The sequence below is a fragment of the Carcharodon carcharias genome, chromosome 13, assembly GCF_017639515.1.
Source record: "Carcharodon carcharias isolate sCarCar2 chromosome 13, sCarCar2.pri, whole genome shotgun sequence".
NCBI classification, from domain to species: domain Eukaryota; kingdom Metazoa; phylum Chordata; class Chondrichthyes; order Lamniformes; family Lamnidae; genus Carcharodon; species Carcharodon carcharias.
In genome coordinates this window covers 38,207,467-38,222,781 of record NC_054479.1, presented here as the reverse complement: position 1 = coordinate 38,222,781, position 15,315 = coordinate 38,207,467, and the positions used below count along the sequence as shown (strand labels likewise).

The window sequence follows — 15,315 nt, the reverse complement described above, 5'->3', positions numbered from 1 at the left end:
GTTGGTTGTGTTTGGGATTCATCAAGAGTTAACAGCTTTTGGGTACCTGTTAATAGGATTCACAAAACTGTGGGCACAGGCTCAAATCTCACAAGTGTCCAGTTCTGCTGGATGAGTTTCTTGAAATGCTGTATCTTATTCCGCCTGTGGAATGAGAGCTGAAACAAGCAATCTGATATATTTCATCTCTACCTGCACAGTGCACCTCTACCTGCACAGTGCACCTTCTAGAATGACCTTAGCATCACATATTTAACTTCCAATATTATCATGAAGATGATGAATCCTGTCATTTTATTTACACATTGCCAAAGGATTATTCAAGATAAACGAATCACTGATGTGATGCTAATTACATTTACTGTATGATTTCACTCAACTGTAGTACAAGTTGCCTGAATTCTCTCATTATTTGAGTTGCAGTAATTTTGTGGATGTTCTAGCAGTCATTGGAAGACAAATTGATTTGTAACTAGTTCAAAAATACATCTGTGGCAATTTTGTTTTATGGTTTCAAATTTCCAAGGTGCCCATTTAAGGAAATATTAACTTTTACATTTGCCATAAGTGTTTCATTATTCTTTATTATAAACAATTATTTACCTTTAAATGCACTAAATGGCTTATTTAATGTTTGGACCAGTTCAGATTTTCCTTGTATGATCTAGAAGAAAGTTGTCTTGGTACACAACTCTCCCACTGAAAGCCAGCACTTGTTTTAGGATTTATTTTAACATTTTATTCCATTCGAAAACCAGTTGAATTCTAAATCAAAAACAGAATTAGCAGGAAAAACTCAGCAGGTCTGGCAGCATCGGCGGAGAAGAAAAGAGTTGACGTTTCGAGTCCTCATGACCCTTCGACAGAACTTGAGTTCGAGTCCAAGAAAGAGTTGAAATATAAGCTGGTTTAAGGTGTGTGTGTGTGTGTGTGTGGGCGGGGGTGGGGGGGGAAGAGAGAGAAGTGGAGGGGGTTGGTGTGGTTGTGGTTGTAGGGACAAACAAGCAGTGATAGAAGATCATCAAAAGATGTCACAGAACAAAAGAACACATAGGTGTTAAAGTTGGTGATATCTAAACGAATGTGCTAATTAAGAATGGATGGTAGGGCACTCAAGGTATAGCTCTAGTGGGGGTGGGGGGAGCATAAAAGATTTAAAAATATTTAAAAATAATGGAAATAGGTGGGAAAAGAAAAATCTATATAATGGAAAAAACAAAAGGAAGGGGGAAGAAACAAAGGGGGTGGGGATGGAGGAGGGAGTTCAAGATCTAAAGTTGTTGAATTCAATATTCAGTCTGGAAGGCTGTAAAGTGCCTAGTCAGAAGATGAGGTGTTGTTCCTCCAGTTTGCGTTGGGCTTCACTGGAACAATGCAGCAAGCCAAGGACAGACATGTGGGCAAGAGAGCAGGGTGGAGTGTTTAAAATGGCAAGCGACAGGGAGGTTTGGGTCATTCTTGCGGACAAACCGCAGGTGTTCTGCAAAGTGGTCACCCAGTTTCCGTTTGGTCTCTCCAATGTAGAGGAGACCACATTGGGAGCAACGAATGCAGTAGACTAAGTTGGGGGAAATGCAAGTGAAATGCTGCTTCACTTGAAAGGAGTGTTTGGGCCCTTGGACGGTGAGAAGAGAGGAAGTGAAGGGGCAGGTGTTGCATCTTTTGCGTGGCTATGGGGTGGTGCCATAGGAGGGGGTTGAGGAGCAGGGTGTCCCGGAGGGAACGATCCCTATGGAATGCTGACGGGAGGTTGGGGGGGGGGGGGTGGTGGTGAAGGGAAGATGTGTTTGGTGGTGGCATCATGCTGGAGTTGGCAGAAATGGCGGAGGATGATCCTTTGAATGCAGAGGCTGGTGGGATGATGTGAGGACAAGGGGGACCCTATCATGGTTCTGGGAGGGAGAGGAAGGCGTGAGGGCAGGTGCCCGGGAGATGGGCCGGACACAGTTGAGGGCCCTGTCAACGACCATGGGTGGAAAACCTCAGTTAAGGAAGGAGGAGGACATGTCGGAGGAACTGTTTTTGAAGGTAGCATCATCGGAACAGATGCGACGGAAGCGAAGGAACTGAGAGAATGGGATGGAGTCCTTACAGGAAGCGGGGTGTGAGGAGCTGTAGTCAAGGTAGCTGTGGGAGTCGGTGAGTTTGTAATGGATATTGGTGGACAGTCTATCACCAGAGATTGAGACAGAGGTCAAGGAAGGGAAGTGTCAGATGGGCCACTTGAAAATGGAGGGGTGGAGATTGGAAGCAAAATTAATAAATTTTTCCAAGTCCCGACGAGAGCATGAAGCAGGACTAAAGTAGTCATCGATGTACCAGATGTTTTTCTCTGAATTCTAAATCAGTGGGTTCAAGCTGCTTTAAAATTCCCTTTATGGGCATATGCTGCAGCTGCTGAAATAGTTTAGTTAGAGGGACAGACACTGAAGACATGCATTCAAGCTAGCGATACCAGTTTCTGGATTGTTATGGCTCACAATCTATTTTCAAGCTACCATGATGGATCAAGTGATTTTTCAGGGTGGTTCAGTATTCATTTCGAGAATAGCAATAGGTGGTTTTGAGGGGCTAACATCCAAAGTGGGGGAGGAGTGGGAGAGGAGGTAAAAGTAGAGGTATTACAGGAAGGAGTTTTATTGACTGGCTTATTATTGAATGAGGAACAAAACGTAAAGCAAAAGGGCATGCAAAACCCAATCACTCAATTTGAGTCTGGAAAGGGACCCTATCCCAAATATGGGAAATTATGTCCTGTCAGAGCTGGTCAGCACAAGGAGGCTGGGAAAATCAGATGAGCCTGCTAGTAAGAAGTGTTATATACATCAATTTGCTTGTGAAGCACTTGAACTTTGGTTAAAATTAGATTTGATTATAACTGTTACTCATATTCATTTGCTTAGAGCAGCATAACAATTTATATCAGGCTTCATCTCACTGAAGTGTTTTCAGCCTGCCTACCAAAAGATTCAAAAAAGGCACGTGGAAGGCAAAATAGAGTTCAGATCACACAAGGGCTTATATTTGTATTAATAAATATTAGGCAAAACGGGCACACACCTGAATGCAACACAATGTACTCTTAAAGGTGTTACACAATATAGCAAACATAAAATTTGTAATGGTGACCCAGTTTAATAATGTAATTGACTTTATACATATATGGTGCACTGAGTTCTGTTTTGAATGTCAATTTTGAATTACAAAAATATGGAGTAGATAAGATTTATGACTGAGCTCTTACAATGATGTTTTGCTAATTGTCATTTTATTTAGTTAAATGTAATACAAACAACAAGGACAAAAATCAATTTATCTGTTTATTGTGCCTGAGATTTAACCTTAAAGCCACAGGTTTTTTAGTCAAACAGTGTCAAACGTTAGCTAGATTCCAAGTTTAGTCTTTGATTTGGGGGTGGGTGAGCTTCCGTGAACATGATCGTGGTTTTGAATCTACTAAACCACCTAATTGTCAATGTTTGCTACAGTTACAAGTGCAGTAAGACTCTAAGATTATCTGTGCTTCTTTGTTTCAAGGCATTCGTCACATTCGACCGGGCCAATAAAGCCATGGTGAAAATGAATGATAAGCACCAGAGTTTGGAAGAATCTTTGCCTTATTTGATAATAGCAGCCAAGAAAAACTGTTATTGCTGCAACTAATAGCTGCTAGGTTGGCAGATATATGGTTACCAATAAAACACTAAAATAAGTAATAACTTGTCCCACACAAACAAAATCTGGACTCCAATTTTGAAATTAGGAGCATGTTAAAATATGTAAGGAAAATCAGCTGTGAAAAGGAAATATCTGGACATATGACATACCCTACACTCAAAGCTAAATGTTAAATTAATCTGCTTTCTACAATACTTCAGGAGCCCTTAGCTACTATGCCCATATATCATTTTATGCAGTTATGATGCAGAAAAGTGCATGGGAGAACTGCTAAAGACTTTTACAAAATACTTGGTCCCCTGAAGTTAGTTTGTTTCTTAATGCAAAGTACATAAAACTTCCATTTAGTGGCAGGATTTTGACAATTAAAGGTGAGATTACTTTTCTAGAATATTTGCGGAACATAGTAAACAAGAGTTGTTACTTGATCCATGATCATGTGTTTCCAGTATTTCAGTATCTAATTCTTTCAAGCCATGAGTTATTTACCCTGAAAGAGCCAGCTTCAAAAGCAAAATACTGTAGTTGCTGGCAATACTCAGCAAGTCTGGCAGCACCTGTGGAGAGGGATACAGTTCATGTTTCAAGTTGAGGATGACTCCTCTTCAGAACTGCTGGGTGCTTCCTCCAAATGGTGATAAACGTGAGGGATACTGAGGGAGGGTGGTAGGTGGTAATCAGTAGTTTCCTCACCTATGTTTGACCTGTTCTGGAGAGGTCATAGTTGATTTGAAATGTTTCTCTCGCCACAGGTCCTGCCAGGAGTATCTACATCATTTTCCATTTTTATTAGAGCTATCCATGTCAGTCTTACTCTGAAGACAGAAGCCATGTGATGTGACAGTGCTCAACATTGAAACTTGGCTTGTGTGTGTGATGAGATACCTCTGTAGATGATCAGAAGTTTGACTAGGATGTTGGCAGCTCTGTTGATTTTTAGTAGCAGACACTGGATCTGAAGATGCTGGTGTGGAATGGTTGTCATGTATGCATGTGTGCTATTGTCTGCAGAAAGCATACAATTCTGCAGCAGCAAATAATGAAATATCTCCTGTTCACATTAATCACAGCATATGTTTATGATCCACTGCTAAGGAGGAATCCGTTTTAATACTGTAAGCTACTGAGGCATTACCAATGTTTGTGCATACCAGCCTTATCTTACATTGACAGAAAAGTTAGATGCTTATACCTTGACGATGATAATGACAAATATATTTAAGGTGATTACCACTAAAATCAGTAATATGGATCAATTTTCACTTACATAAGCTCTCATAACTGTTGCTCTGTATCAATCATAAAATTTTATATCAGGTGGTCAATCCAGGTAATTGGGTCAGGAGCAGCAGAGCATATTGCTGTTTTGCCTCCTTCCTCTTTCTGCATCGGGCATTGAGTCACTTTATATTCCATGGTCTGTTTTGGATGACTACAGCTGCACATTAGAGAGTTTTTAATTTTCTGTTTGTGCATCTGTTACAAAGGTTCCTTGTGTTTAGGAACATTCAACACCAGAGATCTTTTACATCAGGTGTATCATGAGGTGGTTGAGATGACTTTGAACTCCATTCAGCTTTCCAAGTGTCACCAGGATTGGAGTTGTAGTGTTTAAGGTTAAGCACATGCGTCCAAAGGGGCTTGCGCTACTTCAGAAAAGACAGTGGCATAACTCTAATGTCATTGGTCTAGTAATCCAAAAGTTGAGGCTAAAGCTCGTGGCAGTTGGTGGAATTTAAATTTAATTATTTAAAATTAAATTAATCACATTGAATTGATTTTAAAAATCTGGAATTCAAAGCTAATTGTAATGGTGACATGAAGCTATTATCAATTGTTCTAAAAACCCATCAGGGTCATTAATGTCCTCTAGGGAAGGAAATCTGCCTTCATGTGAGTCTAGACCCATAGCAGTGTGGTTAACTTTTAAGTATCCTCTGAAACGCAAGCCACTCAGTTGTACCAAAGCATTCCAGAAAAGTCAAAAAGGAATAAAATAGACAGACTTCTTGGCATCAACTTAGACACCAGAAAGAACAGCACACCCAGCTCTATCCACGCTGCAAGGTCCACCTTACTAACATCTGGGTGTTTTTGACAAAATTGGGAAGATTGTACCACAGACTGGTCAAGCAAACTGCCTGACATCATCATATTCACATAATCATACATACAGCCAATGTCTGAGACACCAACATCCATTTGTGTGACCAATCCCACCAGCAGGACACACCCAGCACAGGTGGCTGCACAATGGTATACAAGTGGGAATTGCCCTGAGAGTTCTCAAAATTGACTGTGAACCTCATGAAGTCTCATGGCATCAGGTCAAATATGGGCAAGAAAACCTATCGATTACCACCTAACGCTCTCATAGCTGATGAATCAGTACTCCTCCAGATCATTTGCTACATCATAAATGTGCCTTATTTAATAACATAACTTTGTATTGTGTATTTTTTCCACATCAAGGCTTGCTATTTCAGAGTTCTGCTGTCATACTGCAGCACTGAAAGCTGCTGTGTCCTTCATTTATTGATCACAAAGAACCAGACAGAAATATTGTGATGTTATGACAATGTATTCACCATCTTGGGCGATCGCAAACAAATGTGACTGTTCGTAGCTAATGTGACCCTGGCCCAGGAAGACCATGTACCGGAATTCTGTTAGATTGGATGCTTGGAAACCTTTGTCCCATAAACTGCGGAATATTGTTTCGAAAGTAATTTGATGTGTTTAGAGATCCTGCGAAATGCCAATGCTTGAAACGTCATTGAGTGAACATCAGCAAATACGTCTATATACATTTTAATAGACGAACTTGGCAGCTAAAAAAGGAAAAAACACATGGCGTTGATTGCACACAATCGATGAATTAATTAAACTCACCTCGAGATAACATTTTTCTTCGACCAAGAAATGGGAAAACAAAATTCGGGTGGGGGCATCGGGAATTGAACTCGGTAGCAGGCACTGAGCCCAGTACCAAGGAACTCGCACTAACACCGACCCACATCCCCACCTCTCTGCCCCCCCTAATTAAAGGACTTGAAAGATCTGACCCCGTCATTGACTAATTACTATTTAAAGATTAGATGCGCTAAGGGATCTGCACAAAATATTGAGCTGCCTTTCTACTGCTCATTATTTGACGGCCGATGAAGATACCAAAAAGTGCGAAAGCTCCACTTGCTCTTCCTTCCAGTCACTTCATCTTTTTCCATCACCATTAACACCCCCTCCCTGCGCAGCAAGAACCATTCTAAAGCTCGAACCACTCTATCATTCTATATCAGTTGGTCAGTCTGCCGAGGCTTCAGTGTCGGTGACTCTATTCTGTCGCATCTCATCCTATTGATCACAAGTTAATCAAAAATGAGAAAGTGCAATCAATTCATCTTCATTCCTCAAACCTAAACGACCCAATATCTTGAAACGCTTGTCCTATCTAATTTGACTTTAATTATCCTGAGGTTTTTACTGTCTCCAGAGTTCCGTTCCAAGTGTTAAGATCTCTCACTTTGAAGAATGTCTATCAGTCCTAAAGTTACCTTTGGCTCTTTATCTTATTTCCTTCGATCCTAATATGGACCTGTCCCTCTCCTTGGAAACCAACAATGCTCCAAGAATTAATAACAAAAGCAAAATAATGCGGATGCTGGAAATCTGAAACAAAAACAGAAAATGCTGGAAAATCTCAGCCGGTCTGGTAGCATCTGTGGAGAGAGAAAGAGGTAACATTTCCAGTCATATCACTCGTCTCGCTCCAAGAATTATTGATTCCTCCAAGTTTGGTCTCTTGGACATTCCCCATTTCCTTTCCTCACCATTAGCAGCCATACCTGACTGTAAAAGGCTCAATGTGGTGACTGTGCCTTGTGACAGTTCATTCTTGAATTCGGACAAACTGACTGTCGCCTAAATGAACACCAATCCGCCTATTGCTCGGCATGTCCCACAACAGGCGGAGTGTTTTAAAGCAGAGGATGATTCTTGCGAGTTTTAGCTGCATTTGAAAGCAATTTAATGTGATTAAATGTATTGTGAGAAATAATACCAAGGCTTGAAACATAAGTAGGGTGAGCATCAGAAAAGATTTCTTGGATGTATTTCTGCATTTTAATAGATAAAATTGGGAACTAGGAACCAAACATAAAACAATTTATGTATGAATGAAAGTCTCTTTTGTTTTAAGTTGTGGTTGTATTTTTGGATGTAGAAATGTAAAATAAAATTGAGGTGGGGATGCCGGGATTTGAACCCGGGCCTCATGCGCCCGAAGCACACACTCTGCCTGTTGAGCTACGTCACCACCCCGCTTGCCCTCCTCATTTAACCCTTTCAAACACCCTTTGCCCACCAGTGAATAAACACAATCAATTTCGGTAAATTAACAGCCGCACAGGATTTTGAGCCACCTTTGTATTGCTCATTATTTGACCATCAATGAAGATACCAAAATGTCCGAAAACGCCACTTACTCCACCATGGCACTTCCTTACAGTCAGGATGTCTTTTCCACTATAATTAACACTCCCTCCCTGCACAGCAAGAACCACTTCATCGCCTGGGAATGCAAAATGCACTTTCTATTTGAACCAGTGTTTAGGATCTGGAATGCTCTGCTTACGGTGCGCTGGAGGCAGGGTCGATTCAGGATTTCGAAAGGGAATTCGAGCATCCCCTGAAAAGGCAAACTTACCACAAGGAAAAGGCAGGGGAGTGGTACCAGGTGATTTGCTGTTTCAGAGGGCCTGCAAGATGGCCCAAACAATCTCCTGTGCTGTAACCATCCTATAAGTTTCTATTCTGGGGCATCTCAGCCTATAGACCACAAGATAGTTACAAAGGAGGAAGGCCATTTGGTTCATCTTAATTCTTCAAAATTAATGAACCTATACCCTGAAAGCCTTATTCTATCCAATGTTTTGTAAATTATCGCATGGTTTTAGTTTTGACCTCTATGTCCATTGATAGCTCTCTGCTTGAAGAATTTCTACCACCAGTCCTAAATTGCCTCTGGGTGCTTGTCAAAGTTCCATGGGTCCCAATATGGACCTAACCCTATCACCTCCTGGAATCCCACAAGCAGCATTCCATCTAATTTTTTTCAACCATGTGCAGAATGAATTATGTTCTGTGCACCAATTTCAAGGTAAAGGAACAGGGGTGGGGTGGTCAGGGTTGAGAGCACGATACTATGAAAGCAGGTGGGGTGGCGGAGAGGGGTTGTTCTAAGAGCAGGATTGGAGAGAATAATTGTGAATGCAACAAGAGAAAACATTCATGCCAATTTTGTAGAAGGGAGCACAATTCAAACTTCTGTAGGACAATTTATCAAAAATCACAACCCTTTAACCCTTTATTAAAAGTACAACTGGAACAACGTTGCTTAAAGTTCCAAGCCTGCAAAGACCAAAAGAAACAATCAATACAGATGTTACTGCTCACTTATTGTCGCATAATGGACCACATATATATTCACATAATGAAAGCAACTAAATTAATTATTTCATCCAGCTGGATCATTCCATTTCAGATTTAAACAGCCCAGTCAGTAGAACCATATATTTCGATAGTACTTAGAATCAAATCAGATAATGATAAATGGATTAAGATACATGTTAAACTATAGGCCCTGGAAATTTAATTGCACCTACAACAGTATATGTATTCTCAACTACTGGCTCGTGCTATGTGGCATCCAGCCTTGCTCTGATCTATAACTATTTCATTTCTACAAAAACACTAACTTTAGACACCAGATAAAACTGGTGTAACCTCTGGTATTGGCATATTCAAACTGTTAGGATTTCTACATAAATTCTAGTGCAGTGTTACTGAAACATAAGCTGTGTGATTTACGCAACCCAAAATGTACACTCAGATGACAAAAGGCACTGCTTCCTGGCAGAGAGCCTGCTACACATGTTCAAAGGTAAGGAGCAGTAAATAAGCCAAAATACAATTAGTATTTCAGTGATAAATACTAAACACACAAATTTTAAAAGGTGGGGGAACAAGATGGAAAGATTACATTTAAACTTTTAATATTGGTAATAATTCAGCTAGTTGCTGACACCGGAAGTGATGGCCCGTCATGGGCTTTCCATTGGAAAAAATAGTCATTGCTGTTCACTACCAAGATAAGGCTGGGAAAGCTTCACAAGACAGCCCTGGAGACTGAAGCATCTCGGAACCATCAGCTGCTCATGACATTCAGTATCGACTCAGGTTACTATAATGCTTCGGGGATCACTGATAACACACCATATTTGCGTTTCCACCTACCCCCTTTCCACCCATGTCGCCAGGTGTGGCCATGCAATTGAGCCTTGAGCAGGACCCTCCCAGCTGCACACTGTCATTGCACAACATGCTACTCAGATGGAGCAGGCCAGCAGGGTATTTAATGGTCAGGAGCACTGCACGCCATCTGGGCGTGTCAAAACCCAAAGCCAGGTGACCTAGCATTCATCCAGACCCACTGACCTCCCGCCAGCATGAGGCACTGACAAGATAGTGAGTATGGTTCGTGTCCGTAAGACAAACATATGAGTAGGAGACCATTCCAAGCTGGAAACCTTATGTGCCTTTTCTTTTTATAATTCTCATGTCACAATGTCTCACAAACAGGAAAGTAGGGAAGGAGCGGGAGGGGCTGCATTCTGCTTCAATGACCAGGGCCTCCAGATCCCTGTGGAGGAGGTCCAGAGACGGTGCTCCATATTAAATACACTGACCACTGTAACCTGCCCACAGCAACCAAGAGGGCATGGCAAGAGATACCCTCTGCCCTCAGCACAGTAGGGTTCATGGAAGGTCTTGAATTCAACGTAGGAAAAGATTCCATGATCTGTTGCGCTCCAGCAAGGTGAGTTGTTTGGCACAATCACAAAGAGGTCCAAGTGATAGCTACAGCATTGAGGTGTGAACTGTGCTGGGAGACGGACACATAACTCTCCGAAATCCTGCAGGTTTGTATGTCCACGCCACTCCTGTAGATGTACACAGTAGAGGCAGGAGTGTCCACTGTGATGCACTGCCTAATTCAAGTGATTTTTCCCAGGTCCCAGCACTGCTTGCCACCTCATCTGGTGGGCATCAGGAGGGGGATGAGATGTCTGAGGAGGCAGCATCACATCTAACTAGCACATAGTCCAACACAGATACTACACATCGGAGGGATGTGGCATGCATGCAGTTCGCAGCACCGGGTGAAATGCACCACACCAGAGTACAGGAGATGGTGTCGGAGTCTGAGACATCCGTGCACAGGCCCCCTGGGAGGTCGGAGGAAAGTCACAATGATGCAGCAGTGAACAAGGAGGCTGAGCCTCCGGAGTTACCTGTTGGGACAACAGTATTTAGACCATCAGCATCATCCATGGGGCAATGCAAGCTCATGCACTGCAAGTGGAGGTTCCATGGTGATGATGAGCTCCACCTTGTCTCAGAAGCTCGTCCACAAGAGCTCCAAGATCACAAGAATGGCCAATCTCATGCAGGGACACATGCAGCACCACTCGGAGTAGGTGCAAGTGCAATGCAACTTCCTGCAAAGAAAACAAGGCTCACTCAGTAGCCTGGAGCAGTTAGTTCAGAGTATGAGTGCTGGCACCCATGGAATACATGAGAAGCTGTGCTCCCTTAATAGGACATTCACATTGGTGGCATAGCAGTTGCTAGAATGGAGGTCTGTTGTGCTCTAGGAGCCAGCCACAAGCTAACCCACCTGAACGCCAACCTAGGGCTATGGAGGTTAATGTGGGTGAAGGTTCTGAGAGCATTTCAGCACCCACATCTAACTACAGAGCCCCTCACTACAGCTCTACTTGAGCCACTGACAACGCTACCCCTGCAGAAATGCAGATGCTACAGTCTGCAAATTGGACCCTAACAGACCCCTCCATGTCGAGGCTTCTCAATGCCATTTTGCACTAGAGTTGAGCATCCTGAATCCACCTCCTCCGAGGCAACACGGTGGGGGGGGGAGACACACTTCATAGGAGTGTTTGCAAGCACAGGGTGCTGCGTCGCTTCCAACAATAATGGGTTCACTGGGATTTCTTTTCATATCACTTTCCACATATCACAATTAAGCACTTTGTAAATAAATTTCACAATCGCCAAATATGCTTTGGTATGCTTTTGTACACTCCTGTCCTCAATGAGAATGTTAACTGAATGAAGGCAGTTCTTACCAGTGGCACTGAAGACTGCAAGCTGAAGTCCATTTCTCATTGACACCATCATGAGCAAGGATGTGACCCTGCACAGTCGGTAATGCAAGGCTTTCTTCGTCTCTAAACCTTCAGGTAAGGTAGTAGTACACCAAGGGTTGTGTGTTGAGATGCTCCTTCAGCATTTCTTGCCCATCAATTATTGTCCTTCAGGGAGGGTGGGGATCAATGATCAGACTTAAAGGGCACTCTCGGCATAGTGGGCATGGGTTAAGTTGGCACAGGATGGCATTTAGACCAGCTCATTGACAGCCATTAACATATATGTGCAGGCTCCAGGTTGTAAACAATGACCCCTTCCTGCAAATAATCAGCTGTGGCTACATGGGCCTGCCCCTCTGCTGATCTGCCATGGCCACTGTCTTCCTCTTCCTCCATGTCAGATCAAGGCCTTCTCTTGCTGCTCCTCATTGTCGTCCTCCTTAGGTGTTGCAGTTAAATGCCTGGCTTCTGCCCCCTCTGATTGTAAGTCCCTCTGCTGGACCATATTGTGTAGCCTGCAGCACATCACTACTGTTCAGGAGGACTTTGCAGGGGAGTACTGTAGAGCTCCTCCAGAACAATCAAAGCATCTGAAGCACAATTTCAGGATACCAGTAAAAAGCTTTGTACTGAAGGTCAGCACATGGCTGTTGTTATAATACCGTGAGTTCGGGCTCCGTGTGCAGGCACCTAAAGAGGGTCATCAGCTCTCTCCTTAAGGACTACTGCTGGGCCCCAGAAGACAACCATGGACCTGTGTTGATGTTTCAAAAAGGAGACTCAGTTGTAAACAACTCAGAATAAATTACGAATGGCAGCATCCAGGCTACCATGTACAGACGTGCAGAAAAGCCTTGATTTGGTCACACACAACCTGCACATTCAGGATTGGATGGAGTTCCTATTCAAGAAGGTGTCAGGTTGATGAGTTGGTGCCTTTATGGCAACATGGGTGCAATCAATAGACCCCTGCAGTTGAGGAAAGTCTGCTAATTCTGCAAAACCGTAGGTCCTCTGCAACGCCTCATCCATTAGAAAGTGAATATGTTCCCCCGCCCGAGCAAAGAGGGCTTCAGTGACGGCCTTAATGCAGCAGCTGCGCAGCTCATGAGGTGCTTCAGTGGTCTCCTGTTGAGCCCTGAAAAGAGACAGCAGCATAAAAATTCAGAGTAATGGTTATCTTGCGAGCCACTGCCAAATCATGAGGATTGGCAGATTGGGGTGCGACATATTTTTGAACCATGGCACGTATGTCAGTGGCCAATTCCTATGTTAACTTGAATTGTTATCTGCATTGCTTCTCAGTAACATATGACCTCTGCAGTTAGTGGACTATTACCTCGGGGGAAGATTTGTTGTTGTCCTCCTACTCCTCCTTCCTGGTGAGCACTGTGCAGTCTACAACTCCTGGGCTTGTCCCTTCCCTGTCGCTTCACATTGGATCACACATACATGCTTCCAATATGCAAAGATGCCATCCCCATTTTGCAGCTTCTTTGCCACAATGCACCCACTTCCCTTCTCTGGAATATTTCTTCTTACCACCTGGGTGCCTGAGTCACAAGCAGCTAACATTTCTGCCCTTCCAAGGCCACAGGTCCCACCCTCCGACTCCCTTGGGTGTCAGCCACACACCTATGACTTGATTTGAAGTTACATGGCACTTGATTAACATTTTGAAACCTATAATCCATAATGGTACCTGACCTCACCAAACAACCCTGGTCAGTTTAGACCTTCTCCTCAAATGTATGAAGCCCATCAGTCGTGTTTCAGAAACGTTGGTGACAAGAGTCATTTCTAACTGAAGGAAGCTGCACTTTTCAATGCGCCGCTGCCTCCGTGAACCCTGCATGTGCAATGAACATCCCGCCACCATGCCCCCCTTGGTGGGTGCCAGGTTCAAGGGCAGCAATTCCACAATCAGGGCTCTGGCACCATTTTGGGTAAGGCGCTGAGCTTCCAGCTACACCGAAATTCAACCCAAATGCTCTTCAGTCAGGCAGAAACAACCCATAAGGAACTTCAGATTCCAAAGCATGTCCCTAACTACTAAACGTGTAAGGATGCACAGAAACTGCAATCAGTTATCACCAAATAACTTTTTAAAATGGGCAGAAAATCGTCACCAAGAAAATTCCAACGAACAAAATGCAATCTGCTTCCAAAACTATCCTGCCGCAGAAAGGCGACCTTTTTGTAAACGGAAAAGTTTCTGTCCAAGAGGTGAGCAGTAAAGCACAGTAACCTGAGCCAGCTCCTCGCCAGCCTCCCTCCTCCCAAACCCTCAGGACAACTTACCGCCGGCCCTGGCCTCAGCCGCCCTCCCGTCTCCACCCAACATCTGACTGCGGCAGGGCCTGAGATTTTAAACTCCCTCCCCTTCTCCGGCCACACTCCCTCGCCTCCTCGGCCGGCCTGAGTATGGGGAAGAGAAGCGAGCAGCTGCTCCCCACCGCCTCTGTGAGCCTCACCGATCCTTCAGGCGGACATTTTGTTTCCAGAGGAGGGGGTGGGGGGGGGGGGGGGTGCGGGGAGAGAGAGGAGTGGAGACCGCCTCACCGCTCACTCTCACATACTGTAACCCTCCGAGCAGCGCTGCGGCTCACAAAATAGTGCCTTCTCCGACCGGTTGTTGGGGAGGGGGTGGGGCTGAGGTTATAGAGTCATCCAGCACAGAAACAGGACATTCGGCCCATCGTGTCGGTGCCGTCCCTCAAGCAACTACCCATTCTAATCCCATTTTCCAGCACTTGGCCTGTGCTCGCCTGCAATAATTTAGAGGGAAAAACAGAATTACCTGGAAAAACTCAGCAGGTCTGGCAGCATCGGCGGAGAAGAAAAGAGTTGACGTTTCGAGTCCTCATGACCCTTCGACAGAACTTGCGTTCGAGTCCAAGAAAGAGTTGAAATATAAGCTGGTTTAAGGTGTGTGTGGGGGGGGCGGAGAGACAGAGAGGTGGAGGGGGTTGGTGTGGTTGTAGGGACAAACAAGCAGTGATAGAAGCAGATCATCAAAAGATGTCAACGACAATAGTACAATAGAACACATAGGTGTTAAAGTTAAAGTTGGTGATATTATCTAAACGAATGTGCTAATTAAGAATGGATGGTAGGGCACTCAAGGTATAGCTCTAGTGGGTTTTTTTTTATATAATGGAAATAGGTGGGAAAAGGAAAATCTTTATAATTTATTGGAAAAAAAAGGGAAGGGGGAAACAGAAAGGGGGTGGGGATGGGGGAGGGAGCTTACGACCTAAAGTTGTTGAATTCAATATTCAGTCCAGAAGGCTGTAAAGTCCCTAGTCGGAAGATGAGGTGTTGTTCCTCCAGTTTGCGTTGGGCTTCACTGGAACAATGCAGCAAGCCAAGGACAGACATGTGGGCAAGAGAGCAGGGTGGAGTGTTG

The 15,315-nt window shown here is 43.8% G+C and overlaps 1 long non-coding RNA gene across 1 annotated transcript; it reads right to left on the bottom strand.

The window, feature by feature from the left end:
* Nucleotides 1-46: 46 nt before the first annotated feature.
* Nucleotides 47-14,404, bottom strand: LOC121285836. Its single transcript, XR_005944803.1, has 3 exons — nucleotides 14,208-14,404; nucleotides 11,886-13,044; nucleotides 47-144 (listed from the first exon to the last, which is right to left on the bottom strand). It is a non-coding gene; the product is annotated as an uncharacterized LOC121285836 (long non-coding RNA).
* Nucleotides 14,405-15,315: the final 911 nt, after the last annotated feature.